The sequence below is a fragment of the Hyaena hyaena genome, unplaced genomic scaffold (assembly GCF_003009895.1).
Source record: "Hyaena hyaena isolate Hyena2069 unplaced genomic scaffold, ASM300989v1 scaffold_1020, whole genome shotgun sequence".
Taxonomy (NCBI): domain Eukaryota; kingdom Metazoa; phylum Chordata; class Mammalia; order Carnivora; family Hyaenidae; genus Hyaena; species Hyaena hyaena.
This window is the reverse complement of record NW_024081651.1, coordinates 95,059-119,270: the sequence shown is the minus strand read 5'-3', so window position 1 is coordinate 119,270 and position 24,212 is coordinate 95,059.

Below are 24,212 nucleotides of genomic sequence, written 5' to 3'. Positions count from 1 at the left end.
GACACACTATATCTCACTGTAATACAAACCTTCATTAATTGCCAAGATTGAGCATGAAGAGATTTGGGCATATGGGAAGATGTTTGAATTTTAAAATTATCTTCAGAACATACACTTTATAAAAATAAAAAAAAATTAAAGCAAATGTTGCTATAAAATTATTTTACTTATTTATACAACTTCTGTCTCTCCACTATATCTGATTCAGTAGTTAAACTTTATAGGTCAATATTCTAGATACGTTTACCGTTGCTTTTATGGCACATAAATATAAAGCATTGTATTGGAAATCACATAACAGTGGTTTGTTCAGTTTGGTGTATTGCCACAATTCTTAGTATTAGTAAAATAAAATATTTATTATAGATCAATTCCTGAGAGACCCTACACTGGCCTACACTGTAGAGCCACACAGTCTATAAAATGCAAGAAATTTCGTGGCATTACCATGGGTTCTCAGCCAGCTGGAAATCCAGCTCGTCGTCTTTAACAGCTTAGCTCTTAACTCCTATAATATGTCCCCTATTTGATCGTCACATGAAACAAGAGAAGCGTATCTGAAAACTCAAGTGCAAATCAATTCAATTTACTATATGTCTTTAGCTGCTAAACTGCAGGATAAAGTTCCTATTTATATAAAGCTCATACACATAAGTCAGTAGTGTGCTTTTACTTTGATTTTGAATCAAATTATATGGATATTTAAGTGAATAATAATTCTATTATAGCAGATTTTGAATTCAAGCTACTTTTGATGAAAATAGATGGCTCTTATTGATGTTTATTATTTGCAATCCTGCGTCACATTAATGCAATTCACCATCTGAAATTTCATTCCTATACATCTTCAATTGTGCATAAAACTGTTCAATTGAAAAATGTATTTTTATAAAACTATATATTCTCTGCATGGATTTAAAGAAAGATACAATGTTCTTACTTTTGAGTCTAGTGTGATTACTTAAGAATACGATGCTCATTTAAGATGAGTTCTTTATTTTTTTATTTATAATTTCCTTTTTAATTCAAGTATAATATATAGCATTATACTAGTTTCAGGTATAAAATACAATGATTCAACAATCCTATCTATTAAAGTGATTTAATATTTAAATATATTAACATATCAGTTAATGGCCAGGAGAAAATGCTTTCCCGTGTGGCTGCAATGTCAAATTGGAGGACCTATGAGAGATGAGGTGGCCAAGATAAATAGGTTTTTAGCAAGATGCCACAGTCAGAGAGTTAGGAATGCAAGTGCAATTCTGCTTTAGAATACTTGGTAGTGTTGTATTTGCATCAGGATGTTTCCCAGAGGGCATGAGACAATACCCATAGTATTTTCCTTTGAGGTACGGAACTTAAGGTCTAAGAAGTGGGAACAAATACTTGATAGGAAAGAGTGGACCAGGAAAGAAAAAAAAATAAACTTTAGACAGGGCAATATTTTGTTCCCACAAATGTTGGGCTTCAAACAGGATGTAATTATATTAAAAAAAATAGTTTTTCCAAAGGATGTGGCACTGAAAAATATCTCAGGTTCTAGATTATGTGGTCATTTAGTAAATGTACATGATATTACCTTTATCATTTTGTACTTAAATTTTAAAAAATAATTAGAAAGAACACACATATTCAGAATATCTATATTTGGTTCACTCATTCTACCTCTTCCAGGATTCATTTTCCTGGAGGATAAGGTATAAATACTGCCTACGTTATAGAGCCAGCTCAAAGATCTGTAACGGTGTATGTACAATCTCTTGCAGTATTATCAGTGAAGGTGCCCAATAAGTAAGAGTTTTTTCTTCCTGCAAAACTCCTTAAACAGCAATTAAAAGGCAGGTGAGAATGAGTACATTCACCATGCTTCTTTACCTTATTCCACAATAGCACTTGTACTAGTTTATGATAGTAACAGTGTGAAAATCTCAGTTCTGTCATAATCTCTCCTGAACTGAATGCTAACATTCTTTTCATTCATTTAATGAATATTTAAAAACACCTACTATGCGTCAGATCCTATACTAACCAAAAGAGTACAAACATGAGTAATTATGTTCTAGTCACTGATAGAACTTCGTCTACTCAGCCAAGCCAAGAATATAACTGCACATCAAGTATTGCTTTTGATCATTAAGCATCAGTAACCACACCCAGTAATGATAACAAAAAATATAAGCATATCATCAGATGTGACAAATCTGAGCAGAAATCTCTATATTTGTTTAGCTTGTGGTGTATGGGGAGACCTGGAAGGAGGGGGGGGAGGAGAATGAGACACTGAGGAACAAATACATAGAAAGAGGGAGCCAAAATATTATTGCCTCTATCATTCTCCATGTACGTGAAATGCTGGTTGAATGAAATTTATTTATATAGCAGACAACAAGGAAAATATTATCACTGCATAAAATGAGGAAGCAGAAATAATTAAGAAAAATATATCACTAATATTAAACTACTTGGTGAAATAAAACTGAAATAATAATTGAATGACTAATAATGAAAATGTATATTTGTAATTAATTCACTAAACTGAAGGTTGAGTTTACTGCATCTGACTCTTCATGTCTATAATACATCTGTGATAGTCTCACTATGGTTTTACATATATTTAAAAGCTTAAAAGCTTATTCTTTGAGTTGCTGATGTTTATGAACATTTAAGTTCTATATTCTTTTTTGGTTTAATATGCTTTTGATGTTTTTATTATTATATAATTGACATACAGTAAACTCATAATTTAAAATTTAGGTACATTTGAATATGCATAGACATCATTGAAACCAATATAGTAAACATATCCATTACCCCTAAAATTGTCCTCACATTCCTTGGTAAACCCTCTCTCAAGCTCTTCCTTCCTAGCCCCAGGGAACAACTTACCTGTTTTCTGTTAGTACAGATTAACTTGTCTCTTCTAGAATTCAAATACATATAATCATTAAAAGATATACTTTTTATTTCTTCTTTCTTTCAGCATAATTATCCTGAGATGTATTCATGCTATTTTTTAATAGTTCATTGTTTTGTTGCTAGGTAATATTCCATTATATAGATATGTCATACTTGTTTATTCAGCTATTAATGGACATTTGAATTGCTTTTGCATGTTTGGCTACTCTAAGTAAATATGCTATGAATACTCACATATAAGTCTCTGTATGGACATATGCATTCATTTCTATTTAGTAAGTAGCTAGCAGTAGATTAGCTTGATCATTTGGTAACTTTATCATTAATTCTTTTTTAAGTTTATATTTAAATTCCAATTAGTTAACATACATTATTAGTTTCAGGTGTAAAATATAATGAATCAACACTTCCATACATCACCCTGTGCTTATCATGACAAGTGTACACTCCTTAATCCCCATCACCTATTTAACCCATCCTCCTCCACCCCACCTATGCTCTGGTAACCATCAGATTCTCCTCTATAGTTAAGAGTCTATTTCTTCTTTTTAGTGAAACCATATGGTATTTTTGTTTCTCTGACTGCCAAGCTGTTCCAGAATTGCAGTTTTCATTTCCACCAGCAGCTCCACCGGAGCTCCAATGGCTCCATCACTTGCTTGGCACCTCTCTTACATTTTGTCCATTCTAATAGGTGATTTAGTTTGCATTTCCCGATCAGTAATTATAAGAGATTCTCAAATCTATTCATGTAATTGTTTGTCATTTCTGTGTCCTCTTAGATGTAATGTCTGTTCATTTCTGCCTACTTCTTGATTGGGTTGTCTTTATATTAACCTGTTTCAACTTTCTCATATAATATGGATATAAGTCCCTTACCAGATATGTGATTTAAAATTCTTTTCTTCTAGTATCTAGCCTATCCTTTCATTCTTAAGAATATTTTAGAGACAAGAAGTTCATAAATTTGGTAAGCTATATTTTATCATTTTTTTTCTTTTAATGGAAAAAGGTACTTTCGGTGTTGTATCTAAAAGCTTCAAAATACATGAAAAAAAAAACAACAGCTGATCTAATGAAAGAAATAAACATGTCTTCAGACAGACTGGACTTTTCACAACTCTTACTCAATAATTGATAGGATAATGCACAATCATTTAAGATATAGACTACTTGAACAACATTATTGGACAACTTGCCTTACTTGACAATCACAGAACACTCCACCCAACAACAGGAGAAAACACATTCAACTCAAAAACCAGAGTACAGTATAGGCCAAAACTTGGACCATAAATTGAATTTCAATAAAGTAAAAAAAAGATTCAACTCATACAAAGTATGTTCTCTTAATCAGAAATCGACAAAAAGATCTCTGGAGATTTCCCCAAAGTATTTGGAAACCCAAAAAACACAATTCTAAATAACCTATAGAACAAAGAAGAAATCAACAGGAAATCTGGAAGCATTTTGTACTGAATGACAGTGAGAATAACCTGTCACTCAGAAGAAAATTTATAGCACTAAAGCACTAAGTACCTGTCTTAGAAAACAGGCAGAGTCACAAATTAATGGTCTCAGCTTCCACAAAAAAAAAAAGAAAAATAAAAGCAAATCCATCCAAAAGTAAGGAATACAAAGAAAATGATAAAACTCAAATTGAACAAAAATCAATTGAACAGAAAATAGAAAAACACTGGTAAAAATAGAACCAGAAGCTATTTCTCTGACATTAATGAAATTGACAATAACTCAGACTGATCAGAAAAAAGACAAAAGATCTTAGTATCAGGAATAATAGTGATGTTATCACAACAAGTTCTATGGATATTAAAGTATAATAAAGGAATATTATGAACAACTTTATAACAATGTATTTTATGAACTCAATTAAGCTGGACAAATTGCTTAAAAGATACTAACTGGCAAAACTCACTTAAGAAGAAATAGATAAAAACTAAATAGCCCAATATCCATTAAATAATTAAGTTGAAAATCTTGCCATAAAGAAAATTCAAGGCTCATATTGTTCACTGATTAATTCTACCAGCCATTTAAAAAGAAATAATACCAATTCTAAGCAATCTCTTTTTGAAAACTCAAGCAGAGGAGTATTTCCCAACTTATTCTCTGATACCATCTCTGGTATCAAACCACATAAAGTACTATGAGTAAGAAAACTAAAAGAATAATTTTACAAACCTAGGTGCAACACTTCTAGAAAATTTTCTAGCTAATTTAACCAACAATATCGAAGTAGAATAAAGCATTCTGACCAGATGGAACTTATCCAGTGTCCATTGCTTTTAAACAAACAAACAAATATCAGGAAACTAACAATAAAAGAGAACTTCATCTATGTGATAATGGGCACCTAACAATGTTAGCTTTTAATATTAAGCTAACATCTCACTTAATGTTAAAAGACTGAATGCTTTTCCCCTAAGATAGGGAATGAGATAAGGATATCTGCTTTCAGCCCCCCATTCAACATTGGACTGAAGTTTTAATCAGTGAGGTAAGGCATAAATAAAATAAGTGGCATCCAAATTTAAAATGACATAGTAAAGTTTTATTTGTATGGAGCATCATTATCTGTGTTTAAGAAAAGCTACTAGAATAAGTGAACTTGGCAAAGTTGCAGGATATAACATCATACATATAAATATCAGCTTTGTTACAACTTTACTGTAGCAATGAACAGTCAGAAGTTTAAAAGTAGTATTTTCAATAGAATAAAAATAATATTGCTTTGGGATAAATCTAACGAAACATGTGTGTCTTATACATTTAAAACTGATGTAAGGAAGATCCATCAAATGGTCAGATTTTTACCGTGTTTCTGATTTGGAGCACTCAGTATTTATGATATAAATTTTCCCCAGATTCATCTATCGATTCAACACAATCCTAATAAAAGTCCCAGCAAGATTGTTTTATAGAAATCTATACTTTCATTAGAATTTGTATGGAAGTGCTAAGTATATTGAACAGCTCAAAAAACTTTGAAAATAAAATAAAAATTAGAGGACTAGAAGTAAGTAACGCTAATCAAAAAGATACAGTTTTGATTTAAAATTGCAGTCAAATAGCTTAAAAAAATAGAATAGGGAATTTAGAAATAGACCCACATATATATGAACAACTTATATTTGAAAATGTTGTAAAAGCAGTTCAGTGTGAAAAAAGTAATTATTTTAAAAAAAGAAAAAGTTAACTATTTTCAACAAATTCTTCAGAAAAAATTGAAAATCTGCAAAAAAAAAAAAAGAAAATCTGCAAAAAAACCCCATCAAAAACAAAACAAAACAAAAACACTCAAGTTTGCTACTTGCAGTATACACCAAAAGTTAACTGTGAATGTATCATAGATGTAAATGTCAAGTGTTATACTATAAAGTCCTAAAATAAAACATAAGAGAGCATTTTTTTTTGTTGCTTTACCTTGATTTGTGCTAAGATTCCTTAGATACAGAACTGAAAGATTAATTCATTATAGAAAAACATTGATGAAGTAGACTTTCTAAAAATAAAAACTTATGCTTTTAGAAACTAAATGAAAAGACACATTTGAAAGAAAATACTTACTAAGCATATTTCTTGTGTTCAGAATATATAAAGTCCCAAATCTCAGTAAGAAAACAATTTAAAAGTCTTTAAAAGGGCAGAGAATTTGAAAACACACTTCAAAAAAGAAGATTAAGGATAGCAAAAGGCAAATGAAAAGATGCTCACATCATTAGCTGTTCAGAAAATGCAAATTAAATATCATTGAAATGCATCCTGACACCTACAGGATTGGATAAAATTAAAAACACTGATTGTACCGAATGTTGGCAAAGCTCTAGGGCAACTGACACTTTTATACTCTATTGATGAGAATGTAAAATCCTACAACCACTTTGGAAAACAGTTTGACAGTTTCTTAAAAGTTAAGCCTACATGTGATATACCACTTGACTATTCCACTGTTGGCCATTTACCTATGAGGAAAGAAAGCATATATCCATACCAATAATAGTTCGTGAGTATTCTTGCTAGCACTATTTATAATAGATACAATCTATTAAGTAACACAAATATCCACTAATGGATGGATGGATAAGCAAATATGGTAGAGTCAGTCCTTATTATTTAGGATTCTATATCTGAGAATTTGCCAGGTTCAAATCCCGCTACCAACTAAAATGTGTTTGTAACACCCAAATGGATCCTGTTGGCATTTTCATGAGAATTGGTGCACATGTGAAAGCACAGAGCAGTGAAAACATTTGAGTCACCCAAAAGGCTTATTTTTCTAGCTGACATTGGACAAGATCTTGCTTCAGTTCTCATAATATAATCAAGTCTCCTTTCTGCTATTTGTTTAGTGCCATGTCTTTTGCATTTTTGTGGTTTTTGTTGGTGATTTTGCTGTTTAAATGGCCCCCAGATAGTACTGAAGCACAGCCTAATGCTGTGCCCCCTGGAGAAAATATGTATATCAACTAAGCTTCTTTTCACCATGACTTAATAGTGTCCTAAATTCACTGTTAATGAATAAAAATATATATTAAATAAGGTGCCCTTAAACAGAAGCTCACATAAAACAGGATTATATATTGATTCGTTGCTGAAAATGTGACCAGATGCTGACAGGGACTTAACCCTATATTGTCCCCATGGGCAATGACTCAGTATTTGATAATTCAGTCTTTGCTTGGACTTTATAGAATATAAAAAATGTTCTATATCATGAATGATGAGAATGAGATTTCACTGTATATCCATACAAAGGAATATGACTTGCAATAAACCAGAATGAACTATTGATACTTGCAACAAGATAAATTTCATAATTATACTGAGAGAAAGAAGTGAGGGGGAAAAAGTACATATTTTATGATTCTATTCATATAACACTCTAGAAACTCAAACTGATTTTAGGTGACAAAGAAAGTAATTATAAGAATTATGTTGCACATGTCACTTTCTTGATTTTGGTGATAGTTTCATGGATTGTAGATGCATAAAAACATCAAGGTGTACACTTTACATTAGTAAAAATGTGTATATGTCAATTATACTTTATTGAAACTCTTTAAAAATACCTAATTTTAGACAGTGTTACAATTGCAGAGTTAAGAATATAAACCTCACTTATATAAAGCCCATAAGATACGAAGTTGAGGATGTTTGTATTATATTTGAATTTAATGTGTTAAGAATATAATCTCTAGCCCCTACTGGAATGAAATTCTTTAGTGCTTAATTTTTATCAGTTTTAAATTTTGTTGACCTCCTTTTTTGTATTCTGTCATGTGATCTATGCTTCTATGTTTTTTAGATGTCCCCAGTGAAGCATTGCATGTTCATAAGTTTAAAATAATCTTTATAAAATCATTATATTGTTCATACTAATTTTTAAATTTTAATGAAAAACATTGTAATGTAAACCACTATCTGCTAACTTCCATATAGATATAAGATTCCATTCTTGGACAAAAATTTACAGTATCTCTGTATAGGCTTTCTCCATTTATATTTCTGATTATAATAAAGAGCCAAAATGACTTTAGTTTTCTTAAAAACAACACAAAGATGATAGTTTACTTCGATAGCATATTCAATGAAATAATATATTTCAACTCTCTTATAAGTTGATAGATAGCTAAATAGCACATGATGTTTCCATGTCAATATAATATTTAGATTGTTTGACAGTGACTAGCCATTTTTCATAATATTCACTAAATAAGAATATGCTTAGAATTTGACGTGTCATTTTATTATTTTTACAGGTTATTTTATATTATATGGCTAATGTTTATTTGATTGTATACATAATTTTAGTTTTTTATGTACTTTATCCGGTGCTTTTAATCCCTATAATCCCTATAACTCATTTATTTTATAACTTGCACCTATTAATCCCCTTCACCTATTTTATACATTGTACGTTCCTTTTTCTAAAGATGTTTATTTATTATTTAATTTTGAGAGAGAGAGAGAGAAGGGGAGGGGTAGAGAGAGAGAGGGAGATATTATCCCAAGTAGGCTCTGCACTGAGCTTGAATTCACACACCATGAGATCATGACCTGAGCTAAAATCGAGTCAGGCACTTAACCAATTGAGCCATCCAGGCACCCCACATTGTATATTCTATCTGGAGGGGGAATAAAGCCAAGTTTCAGAAAAAGATTGTAATATATTCAGTTTATATAAATAAAATTATAATTTCTCCTTTTTCAGCTACTGAATGAACTACAACCGCCCTTAAAATATTTTTAACTTGGCATAAATACAACTTTACTTCTTTTTCTTGTTGAATAAATACATGTGTAAAGTGAAATGAGTATTCAAAATATACAATACTAGTTTCTGGGAGAATAGAGCAAAATTGCCATTAACATTAATATGGCTGGTACTATCCATAATTAAACTTAAATTATTTTATTATTGATTGTGTCAGAAATGGGTGATTCAGATTTGGTTTTTGAATGTTTACACATTTCAATTTCATTTACTGAGGAAGTGTTTCTAATTTGAAAGATTAGTCTTATTTGGGATATTATATGTTTTAATTTATTTTGAGTACAGTTGACACACTAATGTTACGTTAGTTTCAGGTGCACAACGTAGAGATTCTACTTCTCTATATGTTATGCCATGCCCGCCACAAGTGTAACTACCATGACCAGACAATGCTTTTACAGTATCATTGACTATACTCCCTATCCTATGCCTTTTATTCTTTTGACTTATGCATTCCATAACTGGAAGCCTGTATCTCCCACTCCCTTTCACCCATTTTTCCTATTCCCCCTACTCCTTTTCCCTCTGCCAAACATCAGTTTGTTATCTCTATTTGTAGGTAGGATTCTGTTTTTTATTTGTTTATTCATTTTTGTTTTTTAGATTCCACACATGAGTGAAACCATATGGTATTTGTTTTTCTCAGTCTAATTTATTCTACTTAGTATCATACCTTTTTGATTATGCCTTCTAAATCCATTCATGTTGTCACAAATGGCAAGATCTTATCCTTTTTTATTTCTGCATAATATTTCAGTGTGTGTGTCTGTGTGTGTATACATATATTTTTTATCCTTTTACCTGTCAATGGACACTTGAGTTGCTTCCATATCTTGACTATTATCAATAATGCCAAAAACATACATCTGCGTTTATTTTTTTGAATTAATGTTTTTATTTTCGTTGGGTAAATACCCAGTAATGGGATTACTAGATCATATGATATTTCTAGTTTTAAGTTTTGAGGACCCTCCATTACTGTTTTCCATTGTGGCTATACCAATTTATATTTCCACCAATAGTGCACAAAATTTCCTTTTTCTCCACATCTTCACCACCACAGTTATTTCATGTCTTTTTGATTTTAGCCATTCTGACAGGTTTAAAGTGATACCTTATGGTGGTTTTAATTTGCATTTGCCCGATGACTAACAACGTTGAGCATCTTTTCATATGTCTGTTGGCCATCTGTATGTCTTCTGCCCATTTTTAGTCAGACTCTTTGCTTTTGGGAGATGTTTTTTGGTGTTGATTATGTGAGTTCTTTTTATATTTCGGATATTAACCCTTCTCAGATATGTCATTTGAAAATACCTTCTGCCTTCTGACTTTTTGTTTCATTAAAGGTAGTTTTTGCTGTGCAAGACCTTTTTTTGTTTGTTGTAGCCCCAATAGTTTATTTATATCCTTGCATTAGGGGATATATCTAGAAAAATGTTGCTACAGATGATGTCAGAGAAATTACTGCCTGAGTTCTGATATTATCCCTTTTTGACTTTTGCTTCTCTAAATACAACCCTATAATTTTATATAGTTAGATATATTTTTGATGGAAAAGTTGTGAACATTTTCTAAGAATAAAGAAACACAGCACTCCTATGAAATTTGTGAATAGTGAAGAAATTAATTCACAGTTTTATACATCAAAATAAGATCATTCAATATGTCAGTGTATTCATTCTAGGAAGTTATATGTACAATTTCTTGATTTAATCTATTACATATAAATTAGTGAAAATATTGATTAACTTTGGTATGAGTAATGATTTTTCTGATATTTTCTTTTTTAAATTTTTTTTAATGTTTTATTTATTTCTAGGAGAGAGAGAGAGACAGCGTGAGTAGGGGAGGGTCAGAGACAGAGGGAGTGACAGACTCAAACAGGCTCTAGGCTCTGAGCTGGCAGTCAGCACAGAGCCTGACGCGGGGCTCGAACCCACGAACTGCGAGATCATGATCTAAGTGAAAGTCGGACGCTTAACTGACTAAACCACCCAGGTGCCCCTTTTCTGATATTTTCTATTGGACAATTTAATTCTAGCTTAAGACAAGAAACCATCAAAATCCTACAGGAAAACATAGGCAGTAACTTCTTTGGGACTGGCTGCAGCAACTTCTTACTAGATATGTCTTTTGAGGCAAGGGGGAAAAAAAGCAAAAATAAACTATTGGGGCTTCATGAATATAAAAAGTTTCTGCACAGCAAAGGAAGCAATCAACAAATCTAAAGAACAGCTTACAGATTGGGAGAAGATATTTGCAAATGATGTAACTGATAAAGGGTTAGTATCTAAAATATTTAAAGAATTTATCAAACTCAACACCCAAAAAAACAAATAATGTAGTTTAAGTTAAAAAATGGGCAGAAGACATTCAGATGGTTAACAGACACATGAAAAAATGCTCACATCATCCGTATCAGAGAAATACGGATCAAAACCACAGTAAGATACTATCTCACACCTATAAGAATGGCTAAAATTAACAACACAGGAAACAACAGGTGGTGGTGAAGGATGTGGAGCTCTTGCACTATAGTAGGAATGCAAACTGGTGTGGCCACTTTGGAAACAGTATGGAGGTTCCTCAAAAAACATTAAGAATAGAACTACCCTGGGGCGCCTGGGTGGCTTAGTCGGTTAAGCGTCCGACTTTCGCTTAGGTCATGATCTCGCGGTTCGTGGGTTCGAGCCCCGCGTCGGGCTCTGTGCTGACTGCCAGCTCAGAGCCTGGAGCCTGTTTCAGTCTGTGACTCCCTCTCTCTCTGACCCTCCCCTGCTCACACTGTCTCTCTCTCTCTCCTAGAAATAAATAAAACATTAAAAAAAAATTTTAAAAAATAAAAAAAGAATAGAACTACCCTATGACCAAGCAATTGCACTATTAGGTATTTATCCAAAGGAAACAAAAATACAGATTCAAAGAGGTACATGCACCATAATATTTATAACAGCACTATCAACAATAGCCAAATTATGGAAAGAGCCCAAATGTCCATCGACTGATGAATGACTAAAGAAGAAGTGGTGTGTGTGTGTGTGTGTGTGTGTGTTTGTGTACACAATAGAATGTTATTTAGCCATAAAAAAAAATGAAATCTTACTATTTGCAGTTGCAAGGATGGAGCTAGAGTGTATTATGCTAAGCAAAATAAGTCAGTCAGAGAAAGACAAATACCATATGATTTCACTCATGTATGGAATTTGAGAAACAAAGTAGATGAACATAGGAGTAAAAAGAGAGGCAAATCAAAAAAGAGACTCAATACAGAGAACAAACTGAAGGTAGTTGGAGGGGAGGTAGGTGGGGCGAGGGGGTTAAATGCACTGGGTGTTGTATGTAAGTGATGAATCTCTAAATTCTACACCTGAAACTAAACAAACAAACAAACAAACACAAACACAAAAACCCAACAAACTGAATACAAAACACATAAATAAATAAATAAAAAGCTTACATATATGACGTTTGGAACAGTTAACTAGCCTTAAGTTTGGCCAAATACCATCTTAGAAATAACCTAACTGAAAAAATTAAGAACACTTTCTCATGGCATAATATACATTTATTATATTGAATTAAAAAAAAGAAAGCTTGTGAAGCATTAAAAATCTTAGTTTTGTTGTAATAAGAAAAATAAGGAAAAGAAAATACTCTCATTTTTATCTATCAATTTGAAAATATCTTTAGTATACTAAAATATAATTTACCTTTTGATATACACTAAAGACCAAGAATGACAAACATTTTTCACCATTTTGTCAAAAAAATGAATTTGACAAAAGGGAAAAAAACTTTTTCAAATATTATCAATAATTTTAATTCCATAAAAATGAATATCATTGCAATATTGTTAATTGGCTACCCAGCTAATGATCCACTCTTCTTTCTTGCCACCTCCACTCTAGACTGGAAATGCTGCATACTCATTTTTCCCCACCTCTGTTGTGGGGAAGTATGGCCACGTGACACAGATCTTGATCAATGAAATGCAAGCAAAATGTACTGAAAACTTTTGAGAAGGGTTTGGCATTTCCTAAAACGTAAATAGATGTAGCTGGTGCCATTCACATCTGTCTTCTTATTTTAAATACTCACATGAAGGCTAAAGCTGCTGCAACCTTCATGCCACCATGATAGAAAGGAAAAGAGGAGCATTGAGATTCTGTGACTAATATCACTGAGCATCTTTTTTCTCATTTTTTAAGATCTAATCGACACATAACATTATATTATCTTCCTGTGTACATGATTCCGTATGTGTATATAATGTGAGATAATCATTGCAGTAAGTCTAGTTAACATCCATCACTGCTCATAATTATGAATGTTAGCGATTAACTAATGTCACAAGTTACAGACTTCCTTATCTCTTTATATATGAAAAATATTGATTCCTTTTTATTTAAGACATGGTAAGTCAAGATTGATTCTTACTGATACTGATGTGACAGACAGCTAAATGTATTTTTAACTTGTACAATACTTTTTTATTGTCTCGTTTGTTTCAGGTTGGCTATTTCACTGAGCAAATTATCTTTTATTTGCATTATGGCTGTGGTTACAATGATGCTGTTTATGAAAAGCAGGGAAAGCTATGATTTCTTATAAAGTTGATAACATCAGAAGAGCAATCAGGTTAATTCAGGTTAGGAGAATGAGTGTTACCAGATAATTCAACATGCTGACAGAAATTTCTAAGCTAATTTGATAAACTTTAATTTAACTGCTATAGATTTGGTGGGATCTCATGAATGCAGAGAAAGGCCATGCTAAGAGAAATATCCTTAAAACAGAAAGAAAGTATTTCATAGGTATGAAATTAACTTTATGTATATGTTAATATAAATTCTGTTCCCTATTCATATTTCTTTTATAATGATTATAATAATAAGCCTAAAAACCAGTTAAAACCTTTATTTCATATAAGGTCTACAAAGCTAGCCTCATTACATAAATTAAAAATGTACATAATGATAATAATCATAATCATAATAATACTAAAAGCTGACATTTATTGAGCACTTATGTTCTGGATGGGGGTGCAAGTGATTTACATATACATCAATTACAAACTTATGAATTTGGTACTCATATTATCTCAACTTTACAGATAAGACACAAAGAAATACAGTAACTGAGACAAAAGAGATAAAGTAACTTGCTCAGTGTCACACAGTGAATTCCAGAGCTAAGTTTAGACTGATGCAATCCATTTGCAAAACCTGTTTGCTTGTTATATATGAAGTGTCTCATTTTTTCTTTGCGTATAGATGGGATATTGTGGGCAGAGGAATCATTTCACTTCATAGACCTAGCTCAGTCTTGAAAGAGGGATTGTCTGGGTTATTTTGAACCTGGAAACACAATATGTTTTCTTTTCCAATAGCCTATGAGGATTGATAACCAACCTTCTCTGTTTTTGTACAAAAACATCTGGGGCAGTTGCAAAGAATGAACAGATTAATTTGTTAGTGTTCATCTCTCAATCTAAGAAAGTATAGATTTGGTTCCTTCCTAGTAACTTCGTGAGGACACGGTCAACTGGAACTTAATCCTTTCCCCTCTCTACTCCCTTCCATTCTTCCATTCTTCCATCTTCCTTCCTTTCATCTTTCCTTCCATTAAACAAGATTCTGGAAATTTGAAAATGAATTTGGTACTATTAAATGATTTTATTATTTTAAAATGAAGATAGAAAGAATTTGTTCATCCTTAAAAATATTAGATCTGCTCATGTTTCACATACACTGTAAGAAAAACTATTCTTTTTATTCTAACCCCTTAGAAGAATATCTAAAAACCATACTTTTTAAAATTAAATTTTATTTAAAAATCAAGTTCGTAGCTTCCAGTAAGAAGAAAAAATTAAGGAATTTCTTTGGAGTGAGAAAAGTAGGTAGCCTTTAAAAGTCAAAGAGTAAAATAGAGAACCCATAAAGATTCTCCTCAATGGGCATTAAAAATGAATATTTAGCATCTGAGTAAAACCCGATCTAAGAAAAGAGATATCATGCACAATGGGTGTAATAAAGTTGTTGGTGGCCTAATATGTTGCAAGTGTTTTGTCACCTATAGCACTGCATTCTCTGAAAGATGTCTAACACACAAAAAATCTCTCAAGTGAATTTATTGACTAAAACCAGTTCCACAGAACCAATTAGTATCTTACACAGGCTGCCCTGCAAGGCTTATGAGGCCATCCATCACCTGTCTATTTAACTATTTAGCATTTGTTCCAGCAATTTGTCACCATGTCAGAATGCTAGCATTTCAGAATGGGAGTTTTTGGTTGAAAGAAATCTAACTCAGATACTGCAGATATTTCTCCTTTAATAAGACTTACAGAAGATTTATGTTTCTATTATACTCAACATTAAACGTCTTGTCTTGGAGGGTGAGGTTAATTCTTTATACTGTAAATTTTTCAAACTTAAATCAGTCGTTTTACATGAATTTAAAAATATTATGCAAATAGGAATCATTTTATATTTTAACAATTCAGAGTGATAACATTGCAGAGTACCTTACTTATCACACGGATTCAGTGATTACATTCTTATTACTTTTCCAATTCAGTCATTTGCTTTTATATTCATTTCTCGTACCTTTATTAATTTTGCACTACTGAATGAATTACATCATATTTACCACTGAATAAAAGAGAAAACATCTGCATTGCTCTTAGCATTATGCAGCTCAGGTAGACCGGAATTCTAGAAATATTTAATGGTGGAAAAATCACTGCAGCATTTCATTTCAATTATATATAATTCACAATCAAATGTGTACCCATTTCAAGCACAGAGTATTAATTATAAAGCTTGGCTGTTGATTACAGTTCATAGTCAACTGCTTAATTTTTCTCTTATAGAATGCCACACAAATACTACAATAGTATAAATTGAAACATGCTGGTCACTTAATGTAGAATAAATTGACCTGAATCACAGAGTAGAGGACTGTAGCAAAAATATAATGTATGAAATGGGTCCATGTAGTAGAACAATTGTAGAAAAATATAAGTTCTACATATTGTCAAAGAACCAGTCATTTTACTACCTTAGACATGTCCATCAAATGAAAATTATTCAAGTCTCTAGCCTTTAAAATTGATTCAAAAATAGAATGCATCTTTTACTGGTGAAAACAGATATGTAGCTGGTCTCTTTTTCCAACTACCCTGTAAGTTCACCTGATTAAGATTTCCAATGCAAAAGAGGCAGGCCAGATGCTGGGAACTCAAATGCCATCCCCTCATCTGAATGCCGTTAAGCAGTTCCCATGGCATTTTTCACTGCCTTTCAATGTGTGCTTGTCACTAAACTCAATCCCAGATTTAAAACAGAAAATGTAAACTCCTGAGGGAGGAGAGTTGAGTAAAAAGCTTTCCTGAAGGCCTTAACATGCTGTGCTTCTGTCTACCACTAAAGATTCAACAAGCACTCTCATCCCTTTCACCATATACAACCATGAGTTTGACCTGGATGGATATTAGGTTGAGGTAAGGAATGTGCAAGTAAGTGTATATGAGTAAGTGTGCACACATGCATACATGGGTGTTCACTACTAGCCTCCATGTTTAAGACATTGCAAACCCCATCATCCATATCCATTCCTGACACCTGTGTTGTTACTAGAAAATATATTTAATGAGTAAACCAGGCTCTAAAGGGCAGAGAAAAAGAGAAAAATGTTTTTAAGGGTTATTTGTTCAATATTCTATTCTATTCTCTTCTATTTACACACAGAGATATATATTACATTTCCACAGGTTTTTGAAATTCTTATTTTCAAAATGAAGCTAGAAGAGAAGTAATCTTACAGAGATATTTTCCATTGATATCTAAAATAATAACATTAAAATATTTTCTTAAGGATTGGTCAAATAAAAAATAAGTTATGTGGCCAAGCTATTTATCTTAAATTCTCATTAAAGTAGCCTATCAGAGGTCATAACTTATCAGACGCCATAAGGTAACTTATCAGAGTAGGCAGACTGAAATATAGCTCTTAGAGAAGAAATTCTTGAGAAATTATCTTCTCATTAGTAAAAGGGGTGGAGAAAAGAAAGAGGGTCAGAGGTAACAGAGCTAATAACGAACAAAGTAAATAGAAATATCTTGGACACACGTATGGAAACTGTAGAATTGGAAGGACATACTCTGCTGATGACTCAAAGAAATAATGGTGATCATGCTAGTTTGGTTTATGCTGTTGTTTTCGTTTCAGAAAAAAATAATTCTCCGTGTATAGTAACATGATAGTTCGGTTTTTCTCATGAGCTCTCAAGTAAGGATAAGTACTAGGACTGAATGAAGAGGGAGTGGATTGTGTACAAATGTTGATTGATTTCTTTTTTAAAATAATTTTTAACATTTATTTTTCAGAGAGAGAGTCTGAGCGGGGGCAGGGCAGAGAGAAAGGGAGACACAGAATTCGAAGCAGTCTCCAGGCTCTGAGCTGTCGACAAAGAGCCCAACATGGGGCTCGAACTCACAAACCATGAGTTCATGACCTGAGCCAAAGTAAGAGGCTTAACTAACTGGTGCCCCAGATTGATATCTTAATCTACTTTAGCATAGGGATTGGAAACAGTATTGTTTCCATACGTATATCTTACCAAATTCAGACATAGCAGCTACACAAAGGTTACCCCTGGGCAGAGTGGGCTCCTTTTGTTTTTTAATCATGATAATCATAATAATATTAATACTGAAGAGGACTTTTATTGATTAAAAAACTATTACTACAACTACTACTAACAATAATAATACTATTAATGATCCTAATGCTACTAACTACATTCCAGCCACTATTCCTTACTTTTTTTGTAGAAATGTATTTTTTAAATTTATTTTTATGTTTTAAATATAATTTGTTGTCAAGTTAGCTAACAGTGTATACAGTGTGCTCTTGGTTTGGGGAGTAGATTCCTGAGATTCATTGCTTACATACAACACCCAGTGCTCATCCCAACAAGTGCCCTCCTCAATGCCCATCACCCATTTTCCCCTCTCTTCCCACCCCTAGCGCCATCAACCCTCAGTTTGTTCTCTATACATATTTTTAAATGCTTTATTTATTTCTAGGAGAGAGAGAGACAGCGTGAGCAGGGGAGGGTCAGAGAGAGAGGGAGTCACAGACTGAAACAGGCTCCAGGCTCTGAGCTGGCAGTCAGCACAGAGCCCGACGCGGGGCTCGAACCCACGAACCGTGAGATCATGACCTAAGCGAAAGTCGGACGCTTAACCGACTAAGCCACCCAGGTGCCCCATGTTCTCTATATTTAAGAGTCTCTTATGTGTTTGCCTCCCTCCCTCTCTGTTTGAAACTATGTTTTCCTCTTTCCTTCCCCCATGGTCTTCTGTTAAGTTTCTCAAGTTCCACATATGAATGAAAACATGTATCTGTCCTTCTCTGCCTGACTTATTTCACTTAGCATTATACCCACTAGTTCCATCCACGTTGCTGCAAATGGCAGGATTTCATTCCTTCTCATTGCCAAGCAGTATTCCATTGTATCTGTAAAACACATCTTCTTTATCCATTCATCAGTTAACAGGCATTTTGGGCTCTTTCCATGATTTGGCTAGTGTTGAAAGCACTGTTATAAACATTGGGGTACGTGTGCCCCTATGCATCAGCACTCCTGTATCCTTTGGATAAATTCCTATTTGTGCTGTTGCTGGGTCTCAGGGTAGTTCTATTTTTAAATTTTTGAGGAACCTCCACACTGTTTTCCAGAGTTTGCATTCCCACCAATAGTGCAAACAGCCACTATTCTTTATATATCATAACTCATCACAGGGAAAAGGGTACAATTTGAGCCTAGAAAGGTCTCTAGTGTCTATCTTCTTAACTTTTATTAGAGTTAGCTCCTCTTAACCTACTTCATTATTACAGAAGCAAAGAGAGAAACTGTCATTTATTGAGTTCTTTCATTTTTACTTGATATCAACTTTATATACAGTATCTTATTTAATACTTCCCAAATCCTGTAGAGTGATTATTATTGTCCCAGCTAAATTAAAATAATTTATCAGAGGTTATAGCATGAGTAACTGACAGAAGAGATATTCAAGCCCAGGTCTGTCTGATCTCACAGTGCATGTTTGATTGCCCTTTCAACCAGTTAACATAATACTTTTGCCTGTACAAAGCTTCTGTTTTAGCTTAATTTCATCTGTATTCCTCCTAGGACATTAAAGCTTGTATGTAGGAGCATAAGTTAAGATGGTGGATACCCAATTGTACTTATGGTGGCAAGAAATCTTTGGGTTATATAGGCACACGTGTCTTTTGGAAAATAATGTTAAAGCTTGGGAAGAGTAAGCATAACATGAATGTAGATTTTCTTTATCTTCATAAAATCAGCGTGGAGTAGCCATCTTAAATTATCTTTAAAAGTCTTCAAGGAAGAAGTGAGAAATAATTTTCTTCATGAGCCATAGACAATGCTAAGGCTTAATTAAATAATAAATATGTGTGTAAAAATATAAAGCTATTTCTCTAAACATGCCGGTGGTTTTATTTTTTAATGTTTATTTATTTATTAAAACAGAGGGAGAGACAAGAAGGGGAGGGACAGAGAGAGAGGAAGGGAGAGAATTCCAAACAGGTTCTGTGCTGTCAGCAGAGAGCCTGATGTGGAGCTTGATCTCCTGAACTGTGAGATCATGCCCTGAGCTGAAATCAAAAGTCAGATGCTTAACCGACTGAGCCCCTCCCACACACACAGGTACTCTGACAGTGGTTTTATTTTAAGGCAAGCTGAGTGAGAGCTCTTTGAGGGCTTGATTCTCTCCTATTGTAAATGATATTTCCATGACTAATAATGGTGACAGGCACATAGTATGTGCTTGGACTATGTCCTGAAAGAGAGGGCTCAGCATAGGCATGACTAAAGCATGTGAGTAGTGGAACAACAATATTTAGTAAGTATACCAATTAAAATAATTCTGGAAGCTACATTTGCCAATAGGACAGTGTTTCTAACTTTGTTGGATGAGGCAGGGTGGAAATAAACAGAGATGTGAAAGGGAAGACAGTCAAGTGTAGTGCCCTACCCTCTTAGTGGAAATCTTTAAACTCTTCTAGAACTTTGATGTTTAGTCATATTACATACTGTTGTGACACATCACCAATAATGAAGTGATAGGATCTATATAGAATAATTTTCTAAGAAGATCCTTAAAATTCTATTTGAGGAGGAAGCAGGCTATAAAAGGACTGGCTATGATCTAAACAGATACAGAGAAAAGTGTGTGTGTGTGTGTGTGCGCGCGCGCGCACATGGCATATATATGTGTGGTTGCTTTAAATATCAATGTTTTTCCCTTCCCCTATAAGTAACATTTGACTTAAGCCAGAGCTAATATTGTCAAATGAGCAAACATTCATGGATAAATACCTCACATCTGGCAAAGTGAAGTTAGCTGACATTTACTTCATACAAAGGAGCAGAGATTAAATCAGACAGAATCTCCTAGGATCTAATATTGGTGTATTTTTCTCTCAGTTTTTCAGTTGTTTTTGAAGAAAAGTAGAGAAATTCTTTCTCAACCAGTAGGTTAAAGGGGAAATCATATATTATTTATATCTTTAACCTGTTTATCTCATTGTATCAATAGATAGTTATTTTAAAAAAAGTTAAAAAGCAAAGAAGCATATTGTAGATAATTTGGAAAATGCAGGAACATGCTTAAAAAGGGGGAAATAGCTCATGACTCCTTAATTTAGGGAGAAACACTCTTAAAATGTTGATATGTTTCTCCACAGTATATTCTATGTGTGGATAGAGATGATAGATATACTGAAAGAAAGAAAAATAGACCTAGATATATAATAGATAGATAATAGAGGATTGATAGGTAGATACATAAATACTGTGCATAGATACACAGAGTTACATGTATGCATAAACATTTTTAGAAAACTAAAATCAAATTAAATAGACTCCTTGTGACATGAATTTAATTTCAAATATATCCTGAATATTTTTCTCCTATAATTTCAGAGTTTTGAAAAACTTAAAATTATTTCATAACATTCCATCATAATTATTTTATCTTATGGCAATAAGGTGCAATTAAAAAAATTTACAAGAGCATTTTCAAGAGATCACTTTGACTGTAAAACAATGACATCTGAGGAGAATGGAATTTTGCTTAACATGAATGTTGTAATAAAGAAATGTGGTAGTAATCTAGACAAGAAATATTGGAGAGATAAGCCAGTGTTATAAATGTGAGAATAGGGGAAAATGAAAGATTAAGAAGAATAAAGAATGATGTGGGCAACTGGGTAGATGGATGGTGAAGTTTCATTGTCACTGGGGAGACAGGAAAAGAAGTTATAGTGTTCTTAGAGGATGTCAACATGTAATGATCACTTCAGTTTATGCAAAACGACAATCTGAAAAAAGACAATAACAATAAAAATTAAGAATGAAAATTGAAATTAAGAATTATGTAATATTTTAGATAAAGAAGTTGAAGATAATCAGAAGCCAAATGAGAATGAGAGAGTAAAGGGTCTAAAAAATGATGATTGATATGATTTCAAGACCATATAAGAATAAGTTAAAAAATGCTAGGAGTGGGGGTGCCTGGATGGCTCAGTCAATTAAGCATCCGACTTCGGCTCAGGTGATGACCTTGTGGTTCAAGAGTTCGAGCCTTGCATCAGGCTCTGCGCTGACAGCTCAGAGCCTGGAGTCTGCTTTGGATCCTGTGTCTCCCTCTCTCACATCCTCTTCCCCACCCATGTTCTGTCTCTCTGTATCCGTCTCTCTCAAAAATAAAAATAAACATTAAAAAAAAATTTAATGCTAGGAAGGATAACAGGTTATAACCAAGGAGTGAATATTTAATGCATATAATAAAATGTATGTGGTAAATATGGAAGTTAAAAAGCAAGATAATAAAATGAACTCTAATAATTTCAAAATCTAACAGAAGAATTAGAACATCACCAAAATCATTGAATAAATTCATGTTTTCCTCTTCTATCCAATCCTTATATACTCAGGTGGTAAATAGTTTCTGGACTTCTGCATTTATTATTATATTGCTTTTTAAAATATATATTCATACCAAGTACATGTGGTTTTTTTTCCACTTAATCATCAATTCTAACGCTTCAACTATACAACTTGATGTTTCTGACTAATATAAGATGATATCTATTACAGGTGGAAATACTGTCTGCAAAGAGAGTAGACATCAAGTCCCAACAATCATGGTAGCCATCTTGGTTCCAGAGATTCCAGGCAATATGCATTCCTCCTTGGCAGTTATGTGTGTGGTTTCTAGTGATATTTTCATAATCTATGAAAGTGAATTAAGCATCACTAAAAATCATCTTTCTCAATGGGAAGAAAATGAGGGTGGGGAGTCAAACAAACATATACAAAAACAGATACATAAAAATGTGCTTGATAGATACATAACAGAAACATATACTGTTAATACAGCCCATATTTTGCAGAAGTCTATAGTGATATTCATCATATCCTTTCTTTTTTACCTACACCGTTTTTTCATCACCCTCTGCTAACTTCGGAGCTGGTTAGGATCCTCTACTTGATGGAATAGTTTAATTAATTTTGAAGTATCTAAGTCCTTTATAATCTTGTATTTATTGAATTACTGTGTTTTTCCACTGACGTCTACCATTTATCATAAAAGTACAAAGAAATGCCAGTAAAACATGTAGGTTACATTCATAGTTTTCCCTGTCTCCACTGAGGACCAGCAGCCTTATTTCCTCTTGGTACCTGGAATCAATCATCTTGTTCTATCTATTGACTCAAGATCATAAGGAGCTTATTAGCATTCTCAACATAAAAGAGAAAACCAATGTTGTATCCCATTTTGAAAAATTTTCACCATTAAGTCTTAAGAATTCTGAACAGAAATAGTCCAATATTGTGGGAAGAGAAAGTAAAAGTCTTGCAAACTAATAGTTAATTGGTATTGTAGAGGGACCACTCACAGTCCACTCCTTAGGTCTCGAATAATGTGTATTATGGCTCTAGAATAAACAACACCCTATTTATTGCTTTACAGCATGTACTACACTGTATAGGATGGTACCCCAACTTCTCTGGATAATTTTTTGGCAGGTGCTATAATTTTATCAGTCTAGGTGAATGTAATGATGGTAAATTTGATAATCTGTGAAATCCATAAGCATTGGTTTTTTGTTTGTTTCTTTGTTTTTGTTTGTTTGTTTTAAAGAAATGTGAGAGGTGCCTGGTTGGCTCAGTCATTTAAGCTTCCAACATCGACTCAGGTCATGATCTCAGGGTTTGTGAGTCCAAGCCCTGCTTCGGGCTCTGTGCTGACAGCTTAGAGCCTGAAGCCTGCTTCAGATTCTGTGTCTCCCTCTCTCCCTGCCCCTCCCCCATTGGCACTCTCTCTTTCTGTCTCTCAAAAATAAATAAACGTTAGAAACATTTAGAAACAAACCAAAATGTGTTATTTGGTTACAACAATGTAGTTTGTGATATCAAGATTGGCTTCCTAAAACTATGAATAGTGGTAGTGGCAGAAGCATTACTGGAAGGGAAATAAAATTAAATTCATAACCCCTCTTAGACCCTTTATAATCTTTCATGAAGAGCTGGACTGATCTCTCTATGAAAGGACCACATCAGGTGCTTAGCACCCTTGATACTTAGATAGGAGTAGTGAAATCATCTTCAGGATTGGGTAATTCTGTTATTAAGCCTATGCACAGCTTGCATTTTTACACCATGATCACTATGTAGATGAATAAGGAATAAAAGTAATTGACATCCAAAACATGGGTTATTTTATCTAATTATGAAAAATCTCATTTTCATTAGACCTTTTTGGTGAGTACCAACAGGGGGAAATTATGTCCACAGGCCATCCCCATTCAGAAAAGTCAAATCACATGATTTTTCTAATGCTTCTTTATCATCAAATCTTATTCATCGCAAGTCCCTGATCAATTAGCAAATTGCCAC